Below are 19,622 nucleotides of genomic sequence, written 5' to 3'. Positions count from 1 at the left end.
GAGGCAGAAATGTTCAATATTAGTGCCAAAAACGCTGTCTGAACTGGCCCTTACAATCTTCTACCTTTGTTACATTGGGATCTGCAGTTTAATATCACAAAGCTCCCAAATAGAAAACTCCTTCTAGTGCTTATGAGCAAAAGTACACTGCTCAAAAAAATAAAGGGAACACAAAAATAACACATCCTAGATCTGAGTTAATTAAATATTCTCTGAAATTACTTTGTTCTTTTCATAGTTGAATGTGGCTGACAACAAAATCACACAAAAAATAAAAAAATGGAAATCAATTTTTCAACCCATGGAGGTTGGATTTGGAGTCACACTCAAAATTAAAGTGGAAAAACACACTACAGGCTGATCCAACGTTGATGTAATGTCCTTAAAACAAGTCAAAATGAGGCTCAGTAGTGTGTGTGGCCTCCACGTGCCTGTATGACCTCCCTACAACGCCTGTGCATGCTCCCGATGAGGTGGCGGACGGTCTCCTGAGGGATCTCCTCCCAGACCTGGACTAAAGCATCTGCCAACTCCTGGACAGTCTCTGTGGTGCAACGTGACGTTGGTGGATAGAGCGAGACATGATGTCCCAGATGTGCTCGATTGAATTCAGGTCTGGGGAAACGGGCGGGCCAGTCCATAGCATCAATGCCTTCGTCTTGCAGGAACTGCTGACACACTCCAGCCACATGAGGTCTAGCATTGTCTTGCATTATGAGGAACCCAGGGCCAACCGCACCAGCATATGGGTCTCACAAGGGGTCTGAGGATCTCATCTCCGTACCTAATGGCAGTTAGGCTACCTCTGGCGAGCACATGGAGGCTGTGCGGGGCCCTCCAAAGAAATGCCACCCCCACACCAATACTGACCCAATGCCAAACCGGTCATGCTGGAGGATGTTGCAGGCAGGCAGAACGCTCTCCACGGCGTCTTCCAGACTCTGTCACATGTGCTCAGTGTGAACCTGCTTTCATCTGTGAAGAGCACAGGGCACCAGTGGCGAATTTGCCAATCTTGGTGTTCTCTGGCAAATGCCAAACGTCCTGCACGGTGTTGGGCTGTAAGCACAACCAGCACCTGTGGACGTCGGGCCCTCATATCACCCTCATGGAGTTGTTTCTGACCGTTTGAGCAGAACATGCACATTTGTGGCCCTGCTGGAGGTCCTTTTGCAGGGCTCTGGCATTGCTCCTCCTGTTCCTCCTTGCAAAAAGGCGGAGGTAGCGGTCCTGCTGCTGGGTTGTTGCCCTCCCTACGGCCCTCCTCCACGTCGCCTGATGTACCTGGCTGTCTTCTGGTAGCGCCTCCATGCTCTGGACCACTACGCTGACAAACACAGCAAACCTTCTTGCCACAGCTCGCATTGATGTGCCATCCTGGATAAGCGCACTACCTGAGCCACTTGTGTGGGTTGTAGACTCTGTCTCATGCTACCACTAGAGTGAAAGCACCGCCAGCATTCAAACGTGACCCAAACCATCAGCCAGGAAGCATAGGAACTGAGAAGTGGTCTGTGGTCACCCACCTGCAGAACCACTCCTTATTGGGGGTGTCTTGCTAATTGCCTATAATTTCCACCTTGTTGTCTATCCCATTTGCACAACAGCATGGGGGGTGCAACGTGACGTTGGTGGATTAGAGCGAGACATGATGTCCCAGATGTGCTCAATTGGATTCAGGTTCTGGGGAACAGGCGGGCCCAGTCCATAGATCAATGCCTTCGTCTTGCAGGAACTGCTGACACACTCCAGCCACATGAGTCTAGCATTGTCTTGCATTAGGAGGAACCCAGGGCCAACCGCACCAGCATATGGTCTCACAAGGGGTCTGAGGATCTCATCTCGGTACCTAATGGCAGTCAGGCTACCTCTGGCGAGCACATGGAGGGCTGTGCGGCCCTCCAAAGAAATACCACCCCACACCCTTACTGACCCAATGCCAAACCAGTCATGCTGGAGGATGTTGCAGGCAGCAGAACGTTCTCCACGGCGTCTCCAGACTCTGTCACGTCTGTCACATGTGCTCAGTGTGAACCTGCTTTCATCTGTGAAGCGCACAGGGCGCCAGTGGCGAATTTGCCGATCTTAGTGTTCTCTGGCAAATGCCAAACGTCCTGCACGGTGTTGGGCTGTAAGCACAACCCCCACCTGTGGACGTCGGGCCCTCATATCACTCTCATGGAGTCTGTTTCTGACCGTTTGAGCAGACACATGCACATTTGTGGCCTGCGGGAGGTCATTTTGCAGGGCTCTGGCAGTGCTCCTCCTGTTCCTCCTTGCACAAAGGCGGAGGTAGCGGTCCTGCTGCCGGGTTGTTGCCCTCCTACAGCCTTCTCCACATCTCCTGATGTACTGGCCTGTCTACTGGTAGCGCCTCCATGCTCTGGACACTACGCTGACAGACACAGCAAACCTTCCTGCCACAGCTCGCATTGATGTGCCATCCTGGATAAGCTGCACTACCTGAGCCACTTGTGTGGGTTGTAGACTCCGTTTCATGCTACCACTAGAGTGAAAGCACCGCCAGCATTCAAAAGTGACCAAACATCAGCCAGGAAGCATAGGAACTGAGAAGTGGTCTGTTGTCACCTCCTGCAGAACCACTCCCTTTATTGAGGGTGTCTACTAATTGCCTATAATTTCCACCTGTTGTCTAACCCATTTTGCACAACAGCATGTGAAATTGATTGTCACTCAGTGTTGCTTCCTAAGTGGACAGTTTTGATTTCACAGAAGTGTGATTGACTTGGAGTTACATTGTGTGGTTTAAGTGTTCCCTTTATTTTTTTGAGCAGTGTATGTTATCTCAGACGGAGCAATTGGATGGGTGAAATGGCTGCACTTTACACTCCTTCTCAAAGAGCCACACCCATATGATAGGCGTGGTTTTTAGCGGCCACTTACCTGCTTCTTGTGGGGGTTAGTAGGTTGCTAGGTAAGAAGTGAGGTGGGAAACCTTACTGTATGGAGCCTCATTTGCTGCTGGATGCATTGCGCTCAGGTATGTGAGTTTGTAAGTGTCTTTACAGGCGCTCGATGAGGTTGTTTCTGGGACTATCGCACACGCCCTTGTTGCGGTTGATTTGTGCCTTGCTACACGCTGTACTTTGCTGCAGGGTCCTGTGGAAGGTACTGCACACTGATGGGTGGAAGTGGACTACTCGCATGATCCCCACAAGGGGCACACTCCTGTGAAAGAGCCCTAATACAGTCACATTTAGTACTATGTTTCTTCACCAGTCTTTGGGCAGACAAGTGATGCCATGAAGCCCTACAACTGTATACTTCTTCCTGCAATAAAAATATATCACCCAGAAAGTCAGGATATCATTTATTAAATCTTTTACCTTGAAGACGACACGGATACATCTACTGTTGAGGAACAATATTATGATTATACAAATGACAAATTTGGATGTTCTGTTTAAAAAGTTAAACCTGTCAATGTTTAAAATGTCTGTATCACACAGAAAAATGCTTTCCGCCCCCCTGGTGGAGGGTATGGTTTCCAGACTGGAAGAACTATTACTCTGGTAGGTGCTCTGGCACCATTGTGAGTGGGGGGAGGTTGCTTGTTCCTTGATGGTAGAAGATCCCCTCCCCCATTAGCATGCCCACTAAGCTCTGCTACATCTATGTATTTCACCTTAGCACATGACTGTGGCTGTCCAGCTGCAAATACTGCTCTGCTGTTATCTCTAGACAAAAAAAAAAAAAAAAAAACACAATTTCCTACTAATAAAGTAAGGCGCTACATCAGCATCCAGCTCTGTTGTATGAAGATGCAGCAGAGCTGTGTATGCAGATGTAGCACCCTTCATTTATTAGGAGTTTGTGTCTGCGATACAGCAGAGCTATATTTGCAGCTAGACAGCCACAGTGCTGGCGGGGAGGGGATACACAGATGTAGCAGAGCTGTATTTGCAGATATTCCGCCACCGTGCTGGTGTGGGATAAACAGATGTAGCAGAGCTGTAGTGTAAGTAAATCTGAACCAAGGGAGGGGTCATGTTTATAGCAGCAGAAGCAGGGATCATGTAGCTGCTAGGGAACATGCTTTGGGGTAGCGAAATCTAGGCTTATTGCTCTTGAATGGGCTTATAATGGCTGCGGCCCTCCCCCCCCCTCTCAGAGCCACGCCCTTCCCCCCCCTTCTCAGAGCCACGCCCACAGGATAGGCGTGGTGTTCCGGCCACCCTCCTTGCTTCAAATCTGTGCGCGTGCTAGTTGGTGCCCAGCTTCTTCCGAGGAGTCAGCTAGATAAGGAGCGAGTTGGAAACTGTCCTATTCGGAGCTTCACTGCGCTCAGGTAGGTGCGCCGCGGTGTCAACTCAGTTATGGGGGTTGTAAAGCGTCTTTCTGGATGTTGCTGGGACCTATCGCACACGCCCTTGTTGCGGTTGACTTGTGCCTCTCCACACGCTGTACTTTGCTGCAGGGGTCCCGTTGAAAGTGCAGCAGGCTGATGGGTTTGTGGTTCCTGCGCTGCTGCCCATGTGCATGGAAGGTTGGCAAGAAGCTGCTTTCTAGTCCGCGCAGCCCCTCGGGCTGGGAGCTAGAACTTTATTTCCGGGTTGGAAGCGTGTGCACTGCTAGGCGCTTCCAGAAGCAGCAAGAAAGAGCCGAAAACGTGCTTTTTTGTGACTTGAAGGGTTTTACTCGCTTTATGTGTAGGGGATCACTTCTCAAACCCTTCATCTATAGGACGTGTCAGCAAGCTATTGCTTGTTCTGCTCACATCCGCCCTTGGGGTTTCTCCTAGTAAGGGCATTCAGAAGTAGTACGAGTTCTCCACCAGAAAACTCCAACTTCATCCTGTGACGCACGTTTCTACTCGGCCACTTCCTTTAGTGTGGAGCTTATCTGGTGTGAGCCGCCGTGTAGGGCTCGAGTTCGTCTCCCATTAGACGGTGCAGACGTGCTCGTCCTGAGAGGAAGGGCGTGGGTGTGGAGGGAGTGCTCTTCGTTGTTGCTGTTCACCTCTACCTCTTCAGGTTTGGCTTTCATCTTGGTGGACACGTTCCATAGGCTCAGGTATAGTGCGTCCTACACACAGGGAGTGAGTTGTGAAATGTAGTCGCAGCGATCTACCTGCATGTCCTGCTCACGTTACAATGACGTGGACTTTCAGAACATTCACTGTATTATGGGTTTTCTGGGTTACTTTAGAAACTGTGTATATTCACTTTTTGTGTTTTTAATAATTTGCTATAGTATATTCTTTACTCACTTTCTAATGCACTGCTTTATCTGTGGACTTCCTTTTGAGTTGCCTGAACAAAGTTGCCACACCCAGTCACAGTGTAGCAGTGCAAATGCCTAGTTTCTGCCCACTTCTTGGGAGATATATATATATATATATATATATATATTATATATATATATATATATATTTATTGGAATACAACTTCTGAAAATTCCTGACATTTTCTGGAATTCTTGTAAACAAATACATAATGCGCTATGCATTAATAACTGTAAAACATAGTTGGACAATTCATATTTTTGATCAATGATGGGCTATGATTTAAGAATGCTTTTCACCTGAAACATGTGAAATAAAAAGAGGGAACATCCCTCGGCGCAAGGAACCAACCAGGTGTGTATGTCGTATCTTCAGAAATTATTTATTGCAAACTCGCTACGTGTTTTGGGGAAAAATTTCCCTTCATTAGGTGAATAATGTTGCAACTAAATATTTCTGAAGATACAACATATGCACCTGGTTGGTTCTTTCTTTTCCATTTCACATTAATCCTCCGTGTGGGCCCAGGCACGCTCATCTGAGGACATCTGCATACCTTCCTATCCTTTGGGGATTGGTTATATGCCAGACAAGTCTACATTTGCACAACCATTCAAGATGAGCCTCTGATATTGGAGTTCATTTCTATTTTCCAAACGTTATTATTATTTATTATTAAAGCGCCATTCATTCCATTGTGCTGTTTTCACCCTATGGTGCGCCCTGTGTTTTTTTTTTTTTGTCTCTGTGCATGCAGTGAATATCACGCTATCGCCTATCAATTGATTTCATCTGAAACATGTAAGGCTACTTTCACATTAGTGTCTTTTGCAGATCGTCATGGATCTGCAAAAACGCTTCGTTACCATAAATACAATCGCAAGCATCAGTCATGAACGGATCCGGTTGTATTATGTCTTATATAGCCATGACGGATTTGTCGTGAACACCATTGAAAGTCAGCGGGGGACAGATCAGTCTTCTATTGTCAGAGAAATCGTATCTGTCTCCATTGACTTACATTGTGTGTCAGGACGGATCAGTCTTGCTCTCCGCACCACGTCAGGGACAGAGAAACTCTTTTTGCACCGTTATTCTGTCCACGATGGGAGCGCAAACCGAATGGAATGTATTTTGGTGCATTCCGTTTAGTTTTGTCCCCCATTGACAATGAATAGGACAAAAACACAAAACTGAAGCGTTTATTTCCGCTGTTGAGATACTTTGATGAATCTCAATAGCGAAAATTGAGAACGCTAATGTGAAAGTAGCCTAAGGCTAGTTTCACATCTGCGGCAGAGAATGATGGAATGTGGCCGGCCATATCTCCACTATACCCACATTTATACTACCTCTGGATAGGTCATCAATATCTGATCGGTGGGGGTCCAAACCTCAGGACCCCATGCTAATTGACCTGTTTTGAGAAGGCAGCAGTGCTCTTGCCAGCACCGTGGATTTCCCACAAAGCACAGCTCGCCTTGTAATAGAACTAAGGGGCCTAGGCCAGGGGTCCTGCAACCTTTAAGACATAAAGAGCCACTTGGACCCGTTTCCGAAGGAAAAAAAAAACTGGGAGCCGCAAAACCATTGCCACATTTAAAACAAATATAACACTGCATATATTGTTTCTTACCTTAATGCTATATACAGGATCATGCAGTCAGCTGTCAATCTGAAGAAAAAAAGGACTTTTTCACTTAACAATGTAAATATATTTTTGCAAATTAATAGCTAATTAAAATATTTAATTTACCTTTACCAGACCCCCCTCCAATCATGTGCCAGTAATACCAGACCCCCCTCCAATCATGTGCCAGTAATACCAGACCCCCCTCCAATCATGTGCCAGTAATACCAGACCCCCCTCCAATCATGTGCCAGTAGTAATACCAGACCCCCCTCCAATCATGTGCCAGTAGTAATACTAGACCCCCCTCCAATCATGTGCCAGTAGTAATACCAGACCCCCCCCCAATCATGTGCCAGTAGTAATACCAGACCCCCCTCCAATCATGTGCCAGTAGTAATACCAGACCCCCCTCCAATCATGTGCCAGTAGTAATACCAGACCCCCCTCCAATCATGTGCCAGTAGTAATACCAGACCCCCCTCCAATCATGTGCCAGTAGTAATACCAGACCCCCCCCCCAAATCATGTGCCAGTAGTAATACCAGACCCCCCCCCCCCATCATGTGCCAGTAGTAATACCAGACCCCCCCCCCCCCCCATCATGTGCCAGTAGTAATACCAGACCCCCCCCCCCCCCATCATGTGCCAGTAGTAATACCAGACCCCCCCCCCCCCATCATGTAGCCAAGTAGTAGTAATACCAGTACCCCCCCCCCCCATCATGTGCCAGTAGTAATACCAGACCCCCCCCCCCAAATCATGTGCCAGTAATTCCAGGGGCCCCCCCAAATTCCCCATCATGTGCCAGTATAATTACCATTATGTGCCAGACTGCCAGTTAAAAAAATAAATAATTAACACTTATACTTACCTCTTATGGAGCGATACGATCAGGCCTCTTCCGGCGCTGTACGGCTCAGGTGGCGCGATGAAGTCGTCGCGCCGCCTACGCCGGGCCTCTGATAGGCTGCCGGCCTAGTAGTGCCGGCAGCCTATCAGAGGAACAGGAAAAGGGACACCACCTCCTGCCCTGCTCATCCCGCACAGCCTTCTGTTTGTATCGCTGTCCTGAGGACGGCGATGCAAACAGATCACTATGGAGATGAGCGCTTCGCTTCCACAATGGAAGCGCTCATCTCAGTGCCTGCCCAGCTGCTGCCGCACAGTGCCTGCCCCGCTGCACACACACTGCTCATGCCGCACACACACTGCTCATGCCCATGCCAGAGCCGGGCAAAGGTTCAAAAGAGCCGCATGCAGCTCCAGAGCCGCGGGTTGCTGACCACTGGCCTAGGCCAACACCTGAAAAGCCAGCTAATAGCATTATCACTTGTTTATGGCAGTTGGGATTTGAAGATGAAGACTTGCAGGCTTGTATTGGCTAATGTGGGTAATTTTTTTTTTGGGGGGGGAATATCTGAGGAACGTACCCGGTCTAAAACTTTCCCGGACACTTGATGTACCCTGTGTGCCAAATTTGGGTTAAGATCGGTCAAGTCCGTTTGGTCGCACATAAAGAACGGGACAGTTGCCCTTCTCTGAACCCTCTTCGGCTCTTTTATGTCTGCCTTGTTCACAGGAGCCCAGAATTGTACACAGTACTCAGTGTGGTCTGACTAGTGATATGTAAAATGGCAGGACTATGTTCTCATCACTGGCATCTATGCCCTTTTTGATGCAACCCATTATCTTATTGGCCTTGGCAGCAGCTGTCTGATGCTGGTTTCTACAGACAAGAATAACACATGTTCCACGACCCATCCATTTTTCTGTCTGTCAACAGCAGTTTTCTTGAATTTTTTTTTTAACCGCCTCACGTCCGCCCATAGGATATAAACGTCCTATGGGTGGACGTCTATTTCTGACAGCACGTTTTAAAACGTCCTGTCAGAAATAGCAGCTGCACGCTAATCGTGCAGCTGCTGATCGGGTTGCCCGCTGTCAGTGACAGCAGGGCAACCCTAAGACAAGGCAGGGACAGTTCCCAGGTGTCCCTGCCTTCACGATCGCTGCAGACACAGCGCTCACCGAGCGCTGTGTCTGCAGAGCAGGAAGCGCTGTGCGCTTCCTGTTCCGGCCCGGCGGTCATGTGACCGCCGGGACCGGAGAGTGCAGGGGCTGTGTGAGGTCTCTCAGAGACCTCGATCAGCCCTGCTGTGAGGCTGTACAGCGCTGGATTGCTGCTGTACAGCCTCTATAGGGGTGCATTTGTCCTGTAACTGGGGCTACTATCTCAGCCCCCAGTTACAGGAGAAATCAACTGTGAAAAAAAAAAGAAAAAGTGAAGCAAATGTCCCCCAGAGGTCTTGTATGACCTTATGGGGGACGAAAAGTGTAAAAAAAAATAAAAAAAATAAAGGGTTGAAAAAATAAAATAAAATAAAGTTTCACATGTAAAAAAAAAAAAGTTCCCAAGTTAGGAATAAAAAAAAAAAAATTAAAATAGAAAAAATAAAGTAAAATAGACATATTTAGTATTGCCGCGTCCGTAAAAACCAGCTCTATAAAATATCACATGACCTAACCCCTCGGGTGAACACCGTAAAAAAAAAAAAAAAAACGGTGTCAAAACAAGCAATTTTTGTCACCTTGCATCACAAAAGGTGCAACACCAAGTGATCAAAAACGCGTATGTCCCACAAAATGGTACCAATAAAACCGTCACCTCATCCCGCAAAAAATGAGCCCCTAAATAAGAAAATCTCTCAAAAAATAAAAAAACTATAGCTCTCAGAACATGGACACATTAAAATATAATTTTTTGGTTTCAAAAATGCTATTATTGTGTAAAACTTTAATAAATGAGAAAAAGTATACATATTAGGTATCGCTACGTCCGTAACAATCTGCTCTATAAAAATGTCACTTGACTGAACCCCTAAGGTGAACGCTGTAAAAATAAATAAAAATAGAAACTGTGCTAAAACAACAATTTTTTGGTCACCTTGCCCCATAAAGTGTTATATTGAATGATCAAAAAATCATATGTACCCCAAAAATAGTACTAATAAAACTGGCACCTTATCCCCTAGTTTCCAAAATGGGGTCACTTCTTGGGAGTTTCTACTGTAAGGGTGCATCAGGGGGCTTCAAATGGACATGGCATCTAAAAACCATGTGGAGTTCCTTTCCTTCTGCGCCCTGCCGTGTGCCCATACAGCAGTTTACGACCACATGTGGGGTGTTTCTGTAAACCGCAGAATCTGGGTAATAAATATTGAGTTTTGTTTGGCTGTTAACCATCGATGTGTTAGAGAAAAAAATTGATTAAAATGGAAAATCTGCCAAAAAAGTGAATTTAAAAATTTGATCTCCATTTTCCTTTAATTCTTGTGGAACGCCTAAAGGGTTAACAAAGTTTGTAAAATCGGTTTTGAATACCTTGAGGGGTGTAGTTTCTACAATGGGGTCATTTATGGGGGTATCCACTATGTAGGCCCCACAAAGTGACTTCAGAACCTGAACTGGTCCTTATAAAGTGGGTTTTGGCAATTTTCTTAAAAATTTGAAGAATTGCTTCTAAACTTCTAAGCCTTCTAACGTCCTAAAAAAATAAAATGACATTTCCAAATGATGCCAACATAAAGTAGACATATGGGGAATGTTAAATAATAAATATTTTATGAGGTATCACTTTCTGTTTTAAAAGCAGAGAAATTGAAATTTAGAAATTGCGATTTTTTTTTTTTTTTAAATTTTTGGGGTAAATTTGGGATTTTTTCATAAATAAGGTGAAATATTTTGACTCAAATTTATGGACTATCATGAAGTACAATGTGTCACGAGAAAACAATCTCTGAATGACTTGGATAAATAAAGGCGTTCCAAAGTTATTACCACATAAAGTGAGATGTCCGTTTTGCAAAATTTGGCCTGGTCAGGAAGGGGGCAAAGGGCCCAGATGGGAAGTGGTTAAGGCCCCACCCCTTACAGTGCCCCGAGCATATATTAGGACCCCTCACAGTGCTCATCATACTGCCTTAGTATCTATAATGTCCCCCTGTAGTGCACCCAGTGTCTAACACCCCTAGTGTCCTTTGTAAATATAATGTCCCTGATATATAAAACGCCCCCAGAACCCATATTTATGACAGTATGGCTTTACTCCAATACTTTTGCTTACAGCCTGTCCACTTGTAAAAGCACTACATACACACCCCCTATAAATATATTTAATACACACTTTACCCATGTTGAATCATATGAAAATGTCTTAATCATCCCAAAAACTGTATTTAGCTGAGGAGGCATTACCCCCTGTATTCGGCTGAGGGAGAATAGAATCCTACTTTCTTCTTGTCCTCTTCCTGCTCATCATTCAGCGAGGGACTCTCAAAAACGGAGCCCTCGGAGTGATCCTATATGGACCACACCCCCTGAGAATTATTAGCCTCAAATTCCTTAGTTTGTGGGCAGCTCTACAGGTTTTTTTGTTTTTGTGATATTTTTTTTTGTAAATTTAATGGTGGCCTAAACTAATGTAAATGGTATATGCCCAACATCATCATTTGCTCAATCTCTGAGTTGGACCTCCTGTAAATGCAGTAGATGTTGATGTTTTGGGGCTTTGCACTTCATAGGATCCTGGACAGAGCCAGAAATTCCAGTATTGGAGTACAGATGTTTTGTTCCACTCATCAATTTATTGTATGGCCATGACCCAGACAGAACTCAAATCAGTTCAGATGTCTTTTTCTTTACAAGCATAATGCATAACACCTACCCCAAAATTACCCAAGATTTGATTGTCTATTTAAAATAATACCAGTCCTAGGGTAAAATTCCATCAATACAGGAAAGGTCATCAATATGAGATTGGCAGGAGTCTGCACACCCTCCGATCAGGTATTTTGAGTAGGCCAGTGAGCACCACGGCCCCCTCACAAGTTAACCCAACACATCACTATACATTGTATTGCAGCTCTATTTACTTGGGTACAGCGCTCACACGCATGCTAGACCAGCAGCTCTGTTAATTTCGGGGACTGCAGGGCCCCTGATCTTGTAATTAGTGGGGTCCCAGTGGTAGTACCCACGCCAATCTAATATTTATCCCCTATCCTGTAGATGGGGTCATCCTAGGAGTTAGTGGGGAAAATGGTTTGGAACTTGGTGATCCTACTACTGTACCAGGGCTACTACCTACAGTATGCTCATAACTTAAAAAAAATAAAAATTGGCCATGCATACTGTATAATGCTTAACCACCTTCCGCCTAACGCAGGGATGCGTCCTGCGGGCGGCCGGGTTATTTCTCCTGGACGCATATACGCGTCATGACGAGAGATTTCCTGTGAACGCGTGCTCACAGGATCGCAAGGTAAACAAGTTGATCTACAGCCTGCCAGCAGCGATCATTCACTGGCAGGCTGTAGATTCGATTTTTACATCAGAAAGGTATATTAGACGCTGTTTTGTTAACAGCGTCTGATATACCTGGTCCTCTGGTGGTCCCTTTTGCTTGGATCGACCACCAGAGGACGCAGGCAGCTCTGTAAGTAGCACCAAGCACTACACTACACCCCCCCCCCCCCTTGTCACTTATTAACCCCTGATCACCCCATATAGACTCCCTGATCACCCCCCTGTCATTGATTACCCCCCCCCCCTGTAAAGCTCCATTCAGACGTCTGTATGCATTTTGCAGATCCGCACATTGCCAGAACTATATATAAAATGCCTTTTCTTGTCTGCAATTGCGGACAAGAATAGGACATGTTCTATATTTTTGCGGACCTGGAAGTGCAGATCCGCAATTCCGGATCCGAGTGGGACAGTCTGTCCCCATAGAAATGAATGGCAAAATGCGGAACAGAATTGCGGACGTGTGAATGGGGCCTAAGGGTCCCTTATCACCGACAGTTAGCCGCTTGTTAGGTAGTTAGCGCCCACCGCACCGTAGTCACTGATTAGTTGCTAATCAGCACTAGTACTATATAGTATCTGTAAGTGATCAAGACTAATCGCAATCAGATCTATATCCGTACATTAGGGTCACCTTAGGCTCTACAAAAAAATGCAGTGTTTGCCCGATCAGGCCTGATCTTGTGCGCACACTTGCGTTCAGTCCGCCCCACCGCAGTGACAAATGTTTTTTTTTTCTGATCACTGCAAAAACACCGTAAAATCGCTGCGGCGCTATAAAGATCACTTTTGAGCTTTTTGGATCTTTATTGGCGATCGTAGCTTTTTTTTTTTTTTTTGCACATTGTTTGGCAGAGATTTTTTTTTCATCCACATTGATCGATGCGAATGAAGAAATCTGTGCCCGTTAATTTTTTTTCAGTCCAGAGGCTGAACGAAAAAAAAATCTCATTACCCGTATGCTCAATATAAGGCCTCATGCACACGACGTGCCGTTTTTTGCGGTCCACAAACCGCGGATGTGCTAAAAAACGGAAGGCTGTGTTGACTTCCGCAATTTGCTGAACGGGCGCCGGCAATATAAATGCCTATTCTTGTCTGCAAACCGCGGACAAGAATAGGACATGTTATATTTATTTAGCGGAACGGAGCCACGGATGCGGACAGCACACTGAGTGCTGTCCGCATCTTTTGAGGCCCAATTGAAAGGTATTCGCTGAGGGGCATATTTGAGTCCATGAAAGATTGAACATTTTGTCACAAGTTAGCGGAAAGGGAGACTTTGTGAAAAAATAAAAAACTTGTGCCCAAAAAAAAATCTTCTATGAACTCGCCATGCCCCTCACAGAATACCTTGGCGTGTCTTCTTTCCAAAATGGGGTCACATGTGGGGTATTAAGATCGGCCGATTATCGGTTTTACCGATATCGGCCGATATTCAGGATTTTGACAGTTATCGGCATCTATTTTGCCGATATACCGATAACGTATTGGGAACACAGAACGCGCTGCTCTCAGCGCTCTGTGTTCCCTCAGCAGCACAGGGGAGAATGAAGCAGTGTCTCCCTCCCCCTGTGCTGCTGCCAATTAGAGAGAGGACAAAAGGGGAGGGGCTGTGGCCACCACTCCACCAATGAAGATAAGTCTTTCATTAATTCATATACAGGAGGCAGGAGCTGTAGCTGCGATCTGCGGTAGTTAACCCCTTAGGTGCCGCAGATCGCAGCTACCGCTCATAGAGGTCGAGAGCTGGCTATGTGATTCTGCAGCCAGCTCCAACCTCCTGTATATGAACTAATGAGAGATTTCTCTTCATTGGTGGCGCGGTGCACCCCCCCACCCCCATCCCAGTATTAAAAACGTTGGTGGCGCAGTGCGCCCCCCCCCCCAGTATTAATCATTGGTCGCGTTGCCCCCAGGTACCCCTCTCCCCTGCTCCTTCCGATCGGAGCCCCAGCTGTGTAATCCTGGGGCTCAGATCGGTTTACCATGGCAGCCAGGACGCTATTGAAGTCCTGGCTGCCATGTTCAGCTCCATGCTGCTGTGTGCACAAAGCAGCAGGGACAGTGTGAGATCCTATTCACCCTGATAGAGATCTATCAGGGTGAATAGGACAAGGGTTTCTAGTCCCTAAGGGGGCTAAAAGTTAGTAAAAAAAAAAAAAGAAACACAAAAATATTAAGTATAAATGAAAAAAAAGATTAAAAAAAAAATAATTCACGCTAACAATAAACCTATTAATTTTCAGCAGATCTGTGTAGGAATTTTATTTTATTTTTTTCAAAAATAAAAATTCACAGAATCGGTATAAATTATCGGTATCGGCCCTAAGAAATCTATATCGGTCGATCCCTAGTATTTATACTGCCCTGGCATTTTAGGGGCCCTAAAGAGTGAGAAGAAGTCTGAAATCCAAATGCCCTCCTAAAAGGTACTCGTTGGACTTTCACCCCCTTTGCGCATCTTGGCTGCAAAAAAGTGTCACACGTGGAGAAGTAGGGCAATGTGTTTTGGGGTGTATTTTTACATATACCCATGCTGGGTGAGAGAAATATCTCTGTAAATTGGCAACTTTGTATAAAAAAAAAAAAAAAAAAAAAATGGGAAAAGTTGTAATTTACAGAGATTTCTCTCACCCAGCATGGGTATATGTAAATACACCCCAAAACACATTGCCCTACTTCTGAGTACGGCGATACCACATGTGTGACACTTTTCTGCAGCCAAGGTGCGTAAAGGGGCCAAAAATCCAACGAGTACCTTTAGGCTTTAGCAGAAAGAACTATTTTATTTTTCTGTCATTTCCTGCTAACTTGTGAAAAAAAAATTAAATCATACATGAACTCACCATGCCCCTCCGAATACTTTGGGGTGTCTTCTTTCTAAAATGGGGTCATTTGGGGGGTATTTATACTATCCTGGCATTCTAGCACCTCAAGAAACATGACGGGTGCTCAGAAAGTCAGAGCTGCTTCAAAATGCGGAAATTCACATTTTTGTACCATAGTTTGTAAATGCTAGAACTTTTGCGCAAACCAATAGATATACACTTATTGGATTTTTTTATTATCCGACATGTAGCACAATAAATTCTGACACAAACTTTGTATAGAAATGTAATTATATTTGAACAATTTAACCAGAGAAAGTTAAAAATACAATTTTTTTTTAGAAAATTGCAACCTATTTTGATTGATATCGGAAAAACGAAAAATCTTAGCAGCAATCAAATACCACCAAAAGAAGGCTGTATTTGTGAGAAGAAAAGGAGGTAAAATTCATTTGGGTGGTAAGTTGTATGACCGAGCAATAAACGGTGAAAGTAGTGTAGTGCAGAATTGTAAAAAGTGGTCTGGTCATTAAGGGGGTTTAAGCTAGGGGAGCTGAGGTGGTTAAAGGGATTCTGTCATGATATTTTAGGTCTATAACCTAAACATATGGCCAGGTCCGTCCAGCTGCAGCCATCTCAGTCTGGTGCCCAGCGCCGCCTTCCCAGTTGAAATTGCCGCCTTCCTCACCTCAGCCCCGCCTACGCAATCGTCCGGTCCCTCTGCCAGATCACGCGCACTAGGCATAACCTGAGGGACCGGACTATTGCGGAGGCGGGGCTGAGGTGAGGAAGGCGGCGATTTCAACTGGGAAGGCGGCGCTAGGCACCAGACTGAGATGGTTGCAGCTGGGCACCCTGTATGAAGCGACGTCCCCTTGGACACCTTAGGTAACATAGTACATAAGGCCGAAAAAAGACATTTGTCCATCCAGTTCGGCCTGTCATCCTGCAAGTTGATCCAGAGGAAGGCAAAAAAAAACTGTGGTAGAAGCCAATTTTCCTCAGTTTAGGGGAATAAAAAATTCCTTCCCAACTCCAATCGGGCAATCAGAATAACTCCCTGGATCAACGACCCCTCTCTAGTAGCTATAGCCTATAATATTATCACACTCCAGAAATACATCTAGGCCCCTCTTGAATTCCTTTATTGTACTCACCATCACCACCTCCTCAGGCAGAGAGTTCCATAGTCTCACTGCTCTTACCGTAAAGAATCCTTTTCTATGTTTGTGTACAAACCTTCTTTCCTCCAGACGCAGAGGATGTCCCCTCGTCACAGTCCTGGGGATAAATAGATGATGGGATAGATCTCTGTACTGACCCCTGATATATTTATACATAGTAATTAGATCTCCCCTCAGTCGTCTTTTTTTTTCTAACGTGAATAACCCTAATTTTGATAATCTTTCAGGGTACTGTAGTTGCCGCATTCCAGTTATTACTTTAGTTGCCCTCCTCTGGAACCTTTCCAGCTCTGCTATGTCTGCCTTGTTCACTGGAGCCCAGAACTGTACACAGTACTCCATGTGTGGTCTGACTAATGATTTGTAAAGTGGTAGGAATATGTTCTCATCACGGGCATCTATGCCCCTTTTGATGCAACCCATTATCTTATTGGCCTTGGCAGCAGCTGCCTGACACTGTTTTTTGCAGCTTAGTTTGCTGTTTATTAAAATTCCTAGATCCTTTTCCATGTCAGTGTTACCGAGTGTTTTATCATTTAGTATGTACGGGTGACTTGCATTATTCCTTCCCATGTGCATAACTTTACATTTGTCAGTGTTAAACCTCATCTGCCACTTATCTACCCAAGCCTCCAATCTATCCAGATCCCTCCTGTAGTAGTATACTGTCCTCTTCAGTGTTAATTACTTTACACAGTTTAGTGTCACCTGCGAAAATTTATATTTTACTATGCAAGCCTTCTATGAGATCATTAATAAATATATTGAAGAGAATAGGGCCCAATACTGACCCCTGAGGTACTCCACTAGTGATAGTGACCCAATCTGAGTATGTACCGTTAATAACCACCCTCTGTTTTCTATCATTGAGCCAGTTACTTACCCACATACAGACGTTTTCTCCCAGTCCGAGCATTCTCATTTTATATACTAACCTTTTATGTGGTACAGTGTCAAATGCTTTGGAGAAGTCCAGATATACGACATCCATTGATTCGCTGTCAAGTCTAGAACTTACCTCCTCATAGAAACTGATTAAATTAGTTTGGCATGACCGATCCCTCACGAAGCCATGCTGATATGGCGTTATTTGCTTATTTCCATTGAGATGCTCTAAGATAGCATCTCTTAGAAAACCTTCAAACAGTTTACCCACAACAGATGTTAAACTTACCTGCCTATAGTTTCCAGGCTCTGTTTTTGGACCCTTTTTGAATATTGGCACCACATTTGCTATGCGCCAATCCTGTAGGACATTCCCTGTCAGTATAGAATCTGCAAATATCAGAAATAAGGGTCTGGCTATGACATTACTTAATTCCTTTTAGGATACGGGGGTGTATGCCATCCGGTCCTGGCGATTTTGTCTATTTTAATCTTTTTAAGTCGCTGTTGTATTTCTTCCTGGTGACTACTGTTAACCTGATGAAGGGGACACTTTGGGCCCCGAAACGCGTTCTACACTTTTTATGCAATTAAAGAAGATTCACCTATAAGACGGATTGAATCCTGTGTGTTTGCGCCTGATCAGAAACCTTTTTCTCTATGTACTTCCTGGGTCAGACAGGACACTTTTTTTAATGGGGAATTTATTTCAACATTCAGCATTTCATCTGACAGTTTATTTTCCTCAGTGAATAACATTGGAGAAAAAAAATATTTAACAGCTTTGCTTTCTCCTCGTCGCTCTCTGCGACTCCCCCCTCATTACTCTTTAAAGGGCCGACACCTTCAGATTTACACTTTTTAACATTTATATAATTGAAGAACATTTTAGGGTTAGTTTTACTCTTTGGCAATTAATCTCTCGGTCTCTAGTTTGGACGCTTTTATTTGTTTTTTACATGCTTTCTTTTTGTTATTTATTGCTTTCTTTACAGTTCTGTTTATCCACATTGGTTTCTTTTTGTTCCTTAACCTTTTATTCCCATATGGTATCCACCTCTCACAATGAGATTTTAGGATGCTTTTGAAGATATCCCATTTTGTGGCTGTATTTTTATTTGTGAGGACTTTATCCCATTTAGTTAGGCCTATGGCCTCTCTTAGTTGGCTAAATTTAGCTTTTTTTTTTTTTTTTTTGAGTTTTGTATTTTTGTTCCTTCCTGTAGAAACGCTCTTTTTTCCCCTCCCCTCCATGACGGCACCTTACTTGGAGATTATCCTCCTCCAGCCAGGCAGGGACAGCAAGGTTCAAAAGGGCCCGCCTCCTCACTTATCTTCAGTGTCTTCCTGTCCCTGCCAGGCGGAAGATAGGAACTACGTTCGTCCTCCGGTCGGGAGCTATAGCGGGTGCATTGCGCCAGCCACAGTCTTACCTTGGGCAAGTAAGTCCGTTCCATGGATGCCTGCCGCGGTCCTCTTGTTTAAAGCGCGCGCCAGCGCGTAGTGGCAGGCCGGACACTCAAAGGAGTACTTCCGGTTTCTAGGCCGTCCGCTGCCCGAGATTCTCGGCTCCGGCGGGTGACTTCATCTGGGGGCCTAATTGTGGTAGCCTGAGAGTTGCCGGCCTGGATGACGTCGGAGGTCCTGGGGAGACTTCCGGCCATACGTGGGTTCAAAAACTGGCGCCCTGGTCAAGTTGGATGTCGGCCTCTGACCAGAGATTGCAAGCTTTCCTGCAGCCTCAGATATCCGCACATATGGATCAGGAGGAAGCTATGGACCAACCTGTAGCTGTGAGTGACATCCAGGTTGTGAGTATGGAATACTGCTTGCACTGCTAAGTCTTTCTCATCTTTCCCCTTTTTTTTGTATGGAAGAGTGACAAAGATAGTTCTGTAAGGCCTAAAATAGCGCAGAAATCTAAAATTCCTAGATGTCGCGTATGTTCGGCCAAACTCCCCGATAATTATGCTAAAAAAACTTTGTGGAAAATGCATTGATAGCATTGTCAGGGAAGAAGTCCAGTCTTTAAAACAGGAATTGCAGTGCCTGTTTAAGGAAGAAATAAAATCTGCTTTCTCAGATTTTTCTGCAGCCGCTAGCATTCCATCAACATCAAAACAGGGGCCCAGGAAAAAATCCCCCTTAAAAACCTCATCATCCTCTGATGTTTCTTAAGATAGCGATGAGGATAGTAGTAATTCTGACTCTGATGGAGATTTTAAAAATTATCTATTTTCATCTGACGATATAAACGATCTATTGAAAGCGGTCAGGGATACCATGGAAATTAAAGAAAAAATACATAGATCTGCCCAGGATAGAATGTTTTCAGTATTAGAAACCAAGAAAAAAAAAAAGGGTATTTCCTGTACACAAAAATCTACAGTCTCTCATCTTGAGGGAGTGGAAAAATCCTGACAGGAAAGTTTTCCTACCCCGAACAATTAGGAAAAGGCTTCCTTTCGACGAAGAATTAT

General features: G+C 44.9%; 1 protein-coding gene across 2 annotated transcripts in view; it reads left to right on the top strand.

The window, feature by feature from the left end:
• The first annotated feature begins 4,185 nt into the window (after positions 1-4,185).
• MYH9 (myosin heavy chain 9) overlaps positions 4,186-19,622 on the top strand; it is a 428,796-nt gene continuing 413,359 nt past the window's right edge. The window contains exon 1 of one of the 2 annotated variants that reach the window (XM_040407416.1): positions 4,186-4,309. The gene's annotated coding sequence lies outside the window, so the exon portion shown is untranslated. Of the gene's footprint in view, positions 4,310-4,930; positions 5,035-19,622 lie in introns of those variants that run through there. The other variant, XM_040407417.1, reaches the window with a different exon arrangement.

The sequence above is a fragment of the Bufo bufo genome, chromosome 9 (assembly GCF_905171765.1).
Source record: "Bufo bufo chromosome 9, aBufBuf1.1, whole genome shotgun sequence".
Classification (NCBI taxonomy): Eukaryota; Metazoa; Chordata; class Amphibia; order Anura; family Bufonidae; genus Bufo; species Bufo bufo.
This window is presented reverse-complemented; position numbering and strand designations above follow the sequence as displayed.